We start from the raw sequence: 12,631 nt of genomic DNA, 5'->3' as shown, positions 1-12,631 counted from the left end.
CTTAAAACAATATTGCTGTTCAATGCAAGGACCTAAAACAATTCCAAAGGACTCATGATGGAAAATGCCATCCACATACAGAGAAAGAACTATGGAGCCTGAATGCAGAGTGAAGCAGACTATTTTCTTTTTTGTTTTGTTTTTCTTTCTCATGGTTTCTCCCATTCATTCTAATTCTTCTATACAACATGACTAATATGAAAATATGTTTAATAGGAATGTATATGTACAGCCTATATCAGATTGCATGCCATCTTGGTGGGGCGTGGGGGGGGGGAATTTAAAACTTATGGAAGTGAATGTTGGAAACTAAAAATAAATGAATTAACTAATAAAAAAACAAAAAACAATAAAAATAAAATGATAGCATTAGACTAAATGACCTTTAAAGTATCTTCCAGTTCTAAAGATATATGAATTAAGTTCTGATCTTTTTAACCAATAACATCATAATAGGTTATGAAGGGAAACTAGCAAATGCTTAATGTATAACCCTGATCTTTTAAGGCTAACAACTCTAAGAAGAGGGTAACAAGTTCTCCCTTGGATGATCTTAGTGGCAAATTTAAAGGCAAAATAGACCTTCGGAATGGTCTAGTATAATATTAGCTGCTCTAAAAGTTTTTGGAAAACTCAAACAATCCATTCCCAGAATCACAAAATTTGACAGTTGAAAAGGACACCAACATTCATCTAATCCAACCCATATATGAAAGGAATCCCCCACTATCAACATTCCCAACAAGTGGTCATCCAGCCTCTTCTTAAAGACCTCCAACCGGGGGGACCAATTTTGGACAGCTCTATGTGGTAGGTTTTTTCCTAACCTCAACCCTAAATTTGCCTCTTTGCAAAATCTATCCATTGTTCCCAATTCCACCCTTTGACACCAAACAGAACAAGTCAACAATTCTCTCCTCCAAATAACAGCCCTTCAAAATATTTGAAGAAAGCTATCATGTATCCCTCTTAGTTTTCTCTTCTCCAGGCTAAATGTGTCCATTTCCTTCAACTGATCCTGATAAGCCAATGACTCAAGGACCTTCACTATCCTGGTGTCCTTCTCTGGATACTAACCAGCTTGTCTTTCTTAAACCACTCCATGATGTCTTTCTTTAAAGGAGGTACCCATAAAGAATTAAACACAATACTCCAAATGAGGTCTGATGAGGGCAAAGTACAGTGAACTTTTTCTGTGCCTAGAAGCTAGCCTCTCAATGAAGCCCAAGACTGTATTAGGTCTTTTGGCTTCCACAATAAACTGTTGACTCATATTGGGCATTCAGTCTACAAAAACTGCTAGATCTTTTTCAAAATAACTAAATATATAAGCATGCCTCCCTTACCTGTACTTGTGAAGTTGATCTCTTTGTACCAAGGATAAAACTTACATTTATCCCCATTTAATTTTGTCTAATTAGATTCAAACTAATGCTCTACCAGGTCAAGATCTTTTAGGGTCCCTACTTTCATTCAGTATGTTAGTTATCTTTTCCAGCTTTTTGTCATCTGCACATTTGATGAGCATACTATCCATGTCAATTATCCAAGTGATTTATAAAAATGTTAACGGGGGCAGCTAGGTGGCACAGTGGGTAGAGGACCGGCCCTGGAGTCAGGAGGACCTGAGTTCAAATCTGGCCTCAGACACCTGACGCACGTACTAGCTGTGTGACCTTGGGCAAGTCACTTAACCTCCAATTGCCCTACCAAAAAAAACAAACAAAAAAAAAAGTTAAACAGTTCAGAGTCAAGCCCAGATCCCTGGGGCACTCTACTAAAGACGTCCTGCCAAGATCACAATGACCCATAAACTACTCTTTGAATCTAGCCATCAAATGAGTTCTGAATCTAATTATATTCTCGTTTAATCCATCTCTATAAGAAAAGCACAAAATACTTTACAAAAAAGTTTGCCAAAATTTAGGTAAACTACAATATACAACATTCCATTAAATGTGTAATTTAACAATCTTCCTTATTAATAATTGCCTCATTACCTTTTTTCAAAGCGTTCCCAGAGTAGCACAGAGACAACGATCATAGAATCATAAATAGCCCTACAGTTTTCAACCCTATTAATCCAACTCAACTAAAGTTTCCAAGTCTCATCTAGTCTACGTCCACAACAGGTTTTGTACCTATCCTATTCTGCTCTTTCACAGGGCCACTCCTCTAGTTCAGGCCCTTTTCGTCTATACCAAGGAACTCCAATTTGGTTTTGCTAGCACCAGTCTGTCTCCTCTCCAATTCATCCTCCACAGAGCTGCCAAACTGATATCCCTAAAGTATAGGTAAGACTATCTATTACTCCCCTGTTCAAAAAGCTGTACTTGCTCCCCATTGCTTCTAGGATAAAATATCAACTTTGACATTTAAAGCCCTTCAGCATCTGACTGGTCTAGTGATTTCAAATCATACATAAGGATCCCTGTGGTTGTACTTGGAAAACCACATATTAAGATTATCAATGTTTTTTTGGTTAAATATTTCCCAATTACATTTTAATATGGTTCAGGAACACTCGACAGTGTTGCACTTGCATCTTTTACACCTCTGCTCTAGTCTGTATTTCCAGATGGATTTCACATTATTTCCCACATGCATTTGACATTCCAGCCAAACTGGCTTCCTTCATGTTCCCTATACAGTAGACTGAATCTTCCACCTCCATACCTTCGCATTCAACCTCCCCCAAACCTGTGATGTTCTCCCCTCTCACCTCAGCCTCTTGGAATCCCTAGTTCCCTTCAAGGCTTAACTAAAGTGTTACCTTTACACAAAGATTTTATCAAAGAGACTCTGGGGGAGTCACCCCCCAGGTCTTAGTGTTGTCTCCCAATTACTTTATATTTATTTCATATATATTTTCTATTTACTTACCAGCTTATGAGTTGGTCCTCCCAACCCCAAGTAGAATGTGACCAACTCAAGTGTAGGAACAGTTTTGTTTTTGTCTTTGTATTTCCAGAACAAGGTACATAGAAGGTGATTTATAAATGCTTGCCAAATTAAAACAAGTAACACTACTGTAACTCTTGTTCTCCATGTTGTTCTATGTAGCAACCTTTTAAAATGTTTCTCTCTCTTAAAAAAAAAAGCTAATCTTTTCTGTCATAAATTATATAAATAGTGTGACATATGGTATCTTCATATTATGGTTCTTTATTTGCTACAGATGGCTCTCACTGTCTCAGTGCATAGCTATGGCTACACGCGCCAACTCAATCCATGGGCAACAAGAGTCTTTTCCACACTATTCAACTTTGATTTGTGGCTGTAGCCACTGATTCCAAAGCCTAGAATTATTTATAACTCAGGCTACTGGTCAACAGGAAACATATACTCAAGTTACTTGAGATCTAAGAACATGGAGGCTTTAAGTAGTTACACAGATGACATTATCCCTATTATGTCTCTAAAGTTTATGTTATCGGGAAGGTGGCGGGAATAAGGACCATTGGGAGTGTTCATGTCCAACTCTTTGTGACTCCACGGACCACAGCACTCTGGGTCCTTCTATCCTCCAACACCTCTTGAAGTCTGTCCAAATGCATGCTCGCTGTTTCCATGACACTGTCTATCCATCTCATTCTCTGCAGTCTCCTTTTTCTTTTGCCTTCCATCTTTCCCAACATCAGGGTCTTTTCAAATAAGTCCTGTCTTTTCATTATGTGGTCAAAGTATTTAAGTACCACATAGGGAGAATAACTAGACCAGGGGTGGGGAACCTGCAGCTTCGAGGCCGCATGTGGCCCTCTAAGTCCTCAAGTGCGGCCCTTTGACTAAACCCAAACTTCACAGAACAAATTCCCAATAAAAGGATCTGTTCTATGAAGTTTGGATTCAGTCAAAAGGCCGCACTTGAGGACTTAGAGGGTCACATGCGGCCTCTAGACCGCAGGTTCCCCACTACTGACCTAGACTCTAATAAGTGAAACAATTACTATGCTAACACTTCTCCATACTAGGCAGCCTATAAAAGTTTTATAAATTCAGTGTTGCAAAGTAAAACAAATAGCCATTTTTATTTTGTTTTCCTCCTTTTTCAAAAACCATAATATTGGGAATGCTTCAAGCCTAAAAAGATTTTATCTTTGTTCATAATATTAAAAGTCTAACACAAAATCAATTCTACTGACTGACAATCTTGGCAGAGACACCAAAATTTTTCAATTATGCAACAGAAACTCTTTTCATGATCAATCATTCACCCTTTCCTATCAAGAATAAGAAATTGGAACCAGAAGCAACAATTTACATTTTTTCTCAGTTAGCTGAGTTAGGCCATTTTGGTTCTCTGAGTGAAGATTTCTGTTCCCAGCAGTTTTCTTAAAATAGTCTTTATCTGTGATGAAAAGAGTCCGTTTAAAGCTACTTTTAAAACAAATGGATAATTTTGGGAAATTGTCAACATCTGTTTTCCTCATGGAATTAAAAAAAAGTGCAAAAAAAGTAAAAGGAGGAAAATGGAAAATTTGACTTATAATACTTTTGTCACTGATGCCTTCACTCTACTAGGAGAAGATGGTATGCCCCCTTGAGGGGGAAGGAAAAATGAAATGAGGAAAGATTAAGTGGTTAGCCCACAGTTGTCTGTACAGAGTTAGGGTGTAAAACACCTCAGGACTCCTGACTAAACACAGCTATCTTAACTAATCCCCGCTGCTTCATTTGATCAGAATGGGTTTTAAACAAACATTAGATGTGGATGCCATTTTTATGTTCTTCACTTATTCCAGTTCAATAGATTTAGAAAGTATGTAGCCTCTGCTACTGTTCAAACTGGTTTGAACTGGTTTAATCCTAAATGGATTTTAAAAAAACCAACAACCAACTTATTTGATTCAACTTTAGGAAAAAAAAAGGGGGGGGGGGATTCGGCATAGTTCATTATTGTTATTGATTAACTATTCAGTTCAAGTCCCTAAAAGGAATAAAACAACAATCACAGAATTTACAGCTAGAAAGGCCCTTAAGGTCATCTAATCTAGAGGGGTCAAATTCACAGACCATGCTGCCCACAAAACTCTTTAGGGCATCCTGAACTAGATTAAAATGTAATTGGGAAATATTTTAACAAAATAAATAAAAATACAACACAACATAAATAATGTTGATTTGTGGTTTTCAAAGTCAGCATGTGGCCAACAGGGATCCATTTCTTTTGAGTTGATACTACTGATCTAATCCAACACCCATTTTACAGATGAAGGAAAACAGGACCAAGAGAAATGAAATAGCTTGCTCTTGTTTATGCAGAGAATACATATCAAGTGTGTAGATTCAAACTGTGGGAACTGAGTGAACTATTCTGACTTTATATTGTGACTCAATTCTGGATCTAGCTCAGTTCCCTTTGTATTCAATTGTGGATCTAGTCCAATTCCTATCTTATGAGAAAACTTTATTCAACTAAGAAAATTGTGAGAAAACTTTATTGCATTGTTTGAACCTACCTCTGTGTGGCTGGAAAAATGGACTACCTATACCTGTTGCTTAAAGACCCTTAACTAAGGACTTTCAGGTTATGCTGACCAGAAACCCAGTCAGATCCAAGGATTGATGCAAGGAGTTTTCTCACCATTACACATTTCAAGCAACCCATGTGTCTTATATGAAAACTAGTCCTATACTGTTCAATATTACTGTTTCCTTGTTCCCTTGATTTAATACAGACACTTCAGGGGGAAAGAGGGACCTCTTTTTCTGATTTTGGAAATTGTACCTGTTCACTTTCTCCCCTCCCAACTCTTGAAACTCATTCATCCCCTTGCCAAGTCATTAAGTCCCTAGTCTTCCTCCAATTAGAAATCAGATTACCTAATCTTGTATCCTAGTTTAAAGCCTGTTAATTGTTTTCTTTTAATGCATAGAAATTTGTCTCTCTATATATTCAAGATCGACTGCCAAGCTGAGGAGGCAATTTGTTATGCAACTGGCATGCATTGCTTATTAAATCAGTATCTTCAGAAACTTGAACCTTTATTTCTTCAATTATTTCAGATTTCATCCAACACAAAATTCAATTCTCTTTCCAACATAAGTCCTATCTTTTGTCCTCTTTTCTTTCTACACTCTCTATACTGTGCTCCACTCTTTCCTTCCCAAGTCCATTAACTACAATTTTCATTCAACCATCCCATCTATGATAATTAATCAGAAATCTTTAACTCAACCTTCAACTTCTCTACAGAGCTTCAGGATCCTAATTGCTGGCAGGTCAGCCAACAAATTCCTACTATGCACCAGGCATTGCACTAAGCACTGGTATACAAAGAAAGGTAAACGGCAGTCTGTGACCTCAAGGAGCTCACAGTCTAATGAGAAACATGCAAACAATTACGTATAATCAAGCTATATACACAGGAGATATAGGAAATAATCAACAGAGGGAAGGAAATAGAATTAAGAGGGGTTGGGAAAGGCTTCCTATAGAAGGTGAGACTTTAACTAGTACTTAAATGAAGCCAGGGGTTGGAGATGAGGAGAGAGAGTATTCAAGGCAGACAGACAGCCAGAGAAAATACCCAGAGAGAGGGAACTTGTTCAAGAACAGCAAGGAGGCTAGTGTCATTGCATTAAGGAGTATGTGGGGTAGTGGTAATGGTGGAAAGATGAGAGAGGGAAAGCTGGATTATGAAGGGTTTTGAATGTCAGAGGATTTTGTATTTGATCCCAGGGGTACTTGGAAGCCACTACAATTTACTGAGTAAGGGGATGATGTGGTTGGATCAGCACTTTAGGAAAATCACTGTGGTAGTTGAATGATGATAAACTGGAGTAGGGAGAGACCTGTGGCAGGTAGACCAAAGCAGCAGGCTACTGAAATAGTCCAGGTGGAGATGTGGGCCTGCACTAGGGGATGGCAGTATCAGAAGAGAAAAGGGGACATATTTGAGAAAGGTTGCAAAGAAGAAATCAATAGACCTTGGCAACAAGAGGGGTAGGCAACTGTGAGGAGTTGAGGATGATACCTAGGTTGTAAGCCCCAGAGACTAGGAGGATGGGGCTATCTTCAACCATAATAGAGAAGTTTGAAAGAGGTGGGGAGGGTTGGTTGAAAGACAATGAGTTCAGTTCTGGACATGTTGAATTTACAATGTCTACTGGATATCCAGGTCCAGATGTCTGATAGGCAGGTGGAGATACAAGCCTAGAGTTCCATAGAGATGTTAGGGTTGGATAAATAGATTTGAGAATCATCAACATAAAGATAATTGAATCCATGGGAGCTGATGAGATCCCCAAATAAAATAGTGTAAAAGGAAAAAAGAAAGGGGCCCATAAGAGAGCCCAGGCATGGGAGATAGCCAGCGCAATTGCTCAGAGTTGGTAGATGGAGTGTCTTGTGTGAAGAATAACATGTAGCCAGTCCACTGTAGATTGTATGGGGAAGTATAAGATGTAAGAAGAATGGAAAGGTAAGGAAAGGGCAGGTTATGAAGGGTTTTGAATACCAAACAGAGGTTTTGATACTCGATCTTGGAAGTAATGGGAACCACTAGTTTATTTAGGGATTGGTGGAAGTGACATGGTCAGCCCTGGGCTTTAGGAAGATCACTTTCACAGCTTAGCAGAAGACAGCTTAGAGTGAGGAGAGGCTCGTGGCAAGACGACTTCCTGATGTGTTGCTGACACCTCAAACTCAATCAGTCTATAATGTCCTCCTTTTCCCCAAATCTTCTATTTCTACTGATGTCACCACTACCATTCCAGTTAACTAGGCTCATAACCACAAGGCCTCTGACTCTTTTTTCTTCATCAGCCCCTACCTACATCTATTCATTTGTCAAGTACAACTGATTGTATATCTGCAACATATCTCTACATGTATTTTCCCTTCCAGAGTCACGATGACTACTCTTATTTCTTCATGCCTAAACTACAATAGTTGTCTTCTGTTTTTCCTATCTTCAATCTATTTCCTATTCAAAGTCTTTGAAATCAATGATCAGTCTTCATAATGCAACACTTGATCACATCTCTCAAAAACCCTAATTGGCTCATCACATAATATTAAGTAAAATATTCTCATCTTGATTCAAGGTCTTCCACAATCTGACTTCAGCCTTTCTTTTTAGCCTTATGCCACACCACTCCTTTCACGTAATCTATGTTCCAGCCAAAATGGACTACTTGGTCTTTCCCCCATTCTCAATCTAGATTCTTCTTTGTCTGCTTCTTTGCTCATACCATTGTTACCAGGATTGGAGAAGGAAAGTTGAGTTGTTGGAGCAAAGGAACACAGTGGTGACCATAAAAGTTCTAGGAAGACACAGACTTGATCTTTTTCTCAGATTGCTTGTAGGCAACATATAAAAGCTAGGAGAACCAAGCCCTCTGGACTGGTATAACTGAACTTGCCCTTATACTGTGGCTATGGAAGGAATTTTGCTGAAAAAAGGGAAATAGAGACAGGTTAGACTGCTATGTGACAGAACAGGAGAGTTCTGGGTATCTCGTTACCTGAATAAAAGGTTTTCCCTACACATCTTTCCCTGGGGTTGCTCCTATTTTTGGGAAAAATTTCACGCATGGGAAGCACTTGTGTTCTTAGGTATGAAGGACACCAAGGGGCTGAGCAATTATGACAATATAACAAGGTGGGTGACAACTGCATATTTGAAAACACACTCTGGTCTTCCTTGTTTGTTTTTTCAAGCACAGCCAGTGGTAGAGACTGAGGGGTCCTAACGTCTTACCACTTACCCCCCCCCCCCCCACTACTCTCCATTTCCAGGTGTTTCAGCTGCTCTAGTCCAGTTGTGTTGGTAAGCAAAATGGGCTCTTAGCACTCAGTTCAACCAAGTGCCCTAGAAGAGTTTGGCTTTTGTTTCCTTTGAGTAATTCAGTGTATTTCATTGAGTCTTACTAGGTGCTAAGCCCCAGGCCCAAACCCCTATGAGGTGCTAAGCCTATGTGGGTATGAAGCTCCCAGGGTACTAAGGGGAGGTGCTAACTCAAGAGCCAATCACAGGAGCCTAAGTTCTGGTCATTCAGATGACGTTTGATGACGTCTGAACCACATAAGAAGAGAAGACAGAACTATTTGCGCAGGGCTCTCACTCTTGGTGGTGCGCGCTGATGTGTGATGCGAAGACTCCATGCGAAGACTCCGGGCAGCTGTAGCTAAGAGCCCTCCAGCTCGTAACCCGGATGTTGAGACTTTGTTAAACTCTGGTAACTACGCATTGGCATTTGAATCAGACAAGGTTTATCAATGTTTGTAATTTGTTTGTATTCTGCTCTGAAGTTCAGGGTGCTGGCTTTTTCCCCTGAACTAAATGAGTGATATTTTTGTATGATGGATTAAAATAAGCTTGTTAACCCCTTAACGTTGCTTTCCTTAGTAAAGCAGATCAAAAGAACATGGGCTTTGGCAGCATGCTGGTTGTTGGGCCTGTATTGGTCTTTCATCCCCACAACAGCTGCTAGCCGGATTGTTGAAACACCAGTCCTCTCCCTAAAGCTGTCTTCTCCATGAACACTCTTCTTCTGCTCCAACTGAAAACAATTTTTCTCTCATCATATTTCTCACAGCACTTTGCTTGGACCTCTCCGGGACACTTAACATACCTTCCCTTGTATCATTTATTTGTGTATATGTCTTCACATGTTCCTTATTACAATGTAAGTGTCATCCATTATAGTTCTTTTTACATATGGTAGGCACTATGTTTTTTCAATAATAGAATGAAGAACCACCTGGAATGGCTAAAACACTAGCTCAGAGAAGAGAGCTTCTCTTCATTTTTAAAAAGTTATGGAATGGAAATTCAACATAGATTTAACACATCTGTTTCTTTTAGATTCTTTTCTTAAAATTCAATTTTATTTTATTTTCAGTTCCAAATTCTCTCCCTTCACCCATTGAGAAGGCAAGAAAGAGAAAATCCATTGCAAATAGAAAGTCATGCAAAACAAATTTACACACCAGAAGGGGGAAAATGGCAAGAAAAAGAGAAAAAAATGCTTCACGAAATTAAAGCTATCTATAGTCATATGAAAAAATGCTCTAAATCACTATTGATTAGAGAAATGCAAATCAAAACAACTTTGAGATACCACATCACACCTGTCAGATTGGTTAACATAACAAAACAGGAAAATGATAAATGTTGGTGAAGATGTGGGAAAATTGGAACACTAATGCATTGTTGGTGGAGTTGTGAACTGATCCAACCATTCTGGAGAGCAATGTGGAACTTTGCCCAAAGGGCTATAAAAATGTGCATACTCCTTGACCCAACAATACCACTTCTAGATCTGTATCCCAAATCATAAAAATGGGAAAAGGACCCACATGTACAAAAATATTTGTAGCAGTTCTTTTTGTGGTGACAAAAAATTGGAAAATGAGGGGATGCCCGTCAGGTGGGGAATGGCTTAAAAAATTGTGGTACATGCATGTAATGGAAAACTATTGTGCTATATAAGAAGTGATGAGCAGGCAGACTTTAGAAAAACCTGGAAAGACATATATGAACTGATACTGAGTGAAGTGAGCGGAACCAGAACAACATTGTACACAGTAACTGCCACACTGTGCGATGACTAACTTTCATAGTCCTGGCTCTTCTCAGCAATGCGAGGATGTAAGACAACTCCAAAGGGCTCATGATGGAAAATGCTATCCACATCCAGAAAAAGAACCATGGAGTCTAAATACAGATCAAAGCATACTATTTGTTCTCCTTTCATGTGGTTTCTCCCATTGGTTCTAATTCTTCTTTACAACATGACTATACAACATGTATATATAAGCCCATATCAGACTGCACACTGTCTTGGGGAGGGGGGAGGAAAAGGAGGGTGAGGGAGAAAATTTAAAACTCAAAATCCCATGGAAATGAATGTTGAAAACTATTTAAAAATAAATTGATTAATTTAAAAAACTGCTTCACTTTGTACTCTGAGTCCATAAGTTTTCTATCTGGAGATGGATAGCATGTTTCATCATGAATCCTTTGGAATTGTGGTGGGTCACTGTGGTGATCAGTTACAAAGTCTCTCATAGTTGATTCATCTTTACAATTTTGCTCTTACTGTGTAAACTGTGCTGGTTCTGTTTACATCGCTATGCATCAATTTATATAAGTCTTCCTAGGTTTTTCTGAAACCATCTCCTTCATCATTTACTGTAAAATTCTGACAATTTAGTACCAACTTGGGAGCAAACTGAGTAGTTAAAATAGAATGTTTTGCTCACAAAGTTCATTTTATTTGAGTATAATTCTTCTTGCTTCTGAAATTCTATGATTTTATAATTTTGTATACTATTGCATTGTCCAATCCAAATTTTAAATCTGTGCCCTCATTCTGGATGTTATTACTTTAGGCACAATCATTTTTCATGCTTGGCAACATGGGCACTTATAGCTCCACTCATGTAAAATAAATTGTAAACTTCATCATAAGCTACCTCCAAAAATATTAGAGTCCCGCCATGAATCATTTAGAACTAAAGTGTCATCTTTACATAAGTCTGCAAATGTTAGGGTCTGAATACAAGATTTTGGAATTTTTCCCAAGCATAAGTGTAGAAAAACAATGTCACCTGTCTGAGCAAGTAAAACCTGTACATATACAAAATATCTTGGAGACAAATTTAAATTCTTAGTCTTCATAAAAAACTTTTCAGAAGGCATCTTCTTAAGACCATAGCACAGAGCTCTAGTCTACCAACTGTATAAACATTTTTATCATGACCAGGATGTCTTTAGCATTCAAGAGATACCAGGATGGAAGCTCCATCTCACCTATATGAAACCAAATATGGTGCTAGATATAAAGCTATCTCTATACCTGCTACTTTAAAGGAAAGGAACTTACATTGCTTTACTATGCTAGCTAATTTAAAATACACTTTTCTAGTATGATTGACTCAAAGGCTAAGTCATCATGCTTCATGCTACTAAAAAAGTCAAATTTGACTAAGACTCATAAAATAAAGAGTAAGAAAATAAAATCTCAAACATTATCAACAAATAGTAAGCACCTATTAAAAGCTCTGAGCTTAAGTCAAAAGGCTCACCACTGCACCCAACTAATTAAAAAATAGCTAAAAAGCACATATGCAGTGCAGAAACAAAATTATCCCAACTCCTCACAAATGGAACCTTGGATCCAGTTAAAGTAGCTTGTCTTACAAGTTTCTCTTTACCTGTCTTATTTATACCAACATTGATTTCTAAATCTTGGATACTTAGTATGTACCATTAATAAGGGGTAGGAATATTTTTAAAAGGACAATGAAAAATGCCAACAAAAACTGTTTTTTACTCTTGTAAAGTAACTCCTACTCTTCATGACATGCATATCCAAAAAACAGAATTTAGAATATGATCCTTAAAGATATAGTGGAGTATTATCAGGGAAGATAATGTATGTATTTCTTAAAAGAAACAATTTTTAATTATGCGAATGACATTTAATGTTTTCCTCACCCCTCCATTTTTTCATGAAATGAAAGTACCAATTCCTTATAAAACACGTGTGAAAAATTTCCCAAGGAAGATTCTAATTCAAAACATGACTTTAAAATGATTTCATTAAACATAAAAACAAAAAAAACCTCTCTCCTTAGGGAGGGATCAATAAGTAGGAAGAAATCAGAAACAATCCAAAT

At 38.0% G+C, this 12,631-nt stretch overlaps 1 protein-coding gene across 2 annotated transcripts in view; it reads right to left on the bottom strand.

Annotated features, from left to right (window-relative positions):
• LOC118844899 (serine/threonine-protein phosphatase 4 regulatory subunit 1-like) overlaps window positions 1-12,631 on the bottom strand; it is an 81,111-nt gene that overhangs the window by 67,008 nt on the left and 1,472 nt on the right. The window lies entirely within an intron of this gene.

Source organism: Trichosurus vulpecula, chromosome 3 (assembly GCF_011100635.1).
Source record: "Trichosurus vulpecula isolate mTriVul1 chromosome 3, mTriVul1.pri, whole genome shotgun sequence".
NCBI lineage: Eukaryota > Metazoa > Chordata > Mammalia > Diprotodontia > Phalangeridae > Trichosurus > Trichosurus vulpecula.
Note: the sequence above shows the minus strand (reverse complement) of the source record. Positions and strands in the feature narration are given on the sequence as shown.